Source organism: Carlito syrichta, unplaced genomic scaffold (assembly GCF_000164805.1).
Source record: "Carlito syrichta isolate Samal-C Ts95f unplaced genomic scaffold, Tarsius_syrichta-2.0.1 Scaffold130551, whole genome shotgun sequence".
NCBI classification, from domain to species: Eukaryota; Metazoa; Chordata; class Mammalia; order Primates; family Tarsiidae; genus Carlito; species Carlito syrichta.
In genome coordinates this window covers 53,980-54,388 of record NW_007074647.1, presented here as the reverse complement: position 1 = coordinate 54,388, position 409 = coordinate 53,980, and positions in this window count along the sequence as shown.

Genomic DNA, 409 nt, shown 5'->3' with positions numbered 1-409 from the left:
AGGCGGGTGGGGGCCCTGGTTCATCGGGGGCGGCGGCGGCTGCATCCAGGGCGGCGGGGGGCCGTTAGGGTTGTGCTGCATGGGATGGCCCCCGTGCCCCCCGGTCAGGCTAGGCAGCGGGTGCGGGAAGCTGTGGGGGCCGCCTCCAGGCCCGCCGGGCCCGCCTCCGTGCATGCCGTGGTAGGGGCGATTCTCCGAGGGGCCAGAATTCATCCAGGGCGGCCGGCTCTGCGTGGTGGACATGAGAGACTACGTGAGGGCATTCCCCGCCTACGTCCCTGCCCGCGCCCCCTGGTGGCAACACTGCCCTCCCGGTCTGCCGAGGACCAGCCGCAAGCGCAGCCTCTTCCCCAAGGAGCCTGGCATCCCAGAAGAACAGCGTTGCCACCCTCATCCCTCTGCTCCTCCC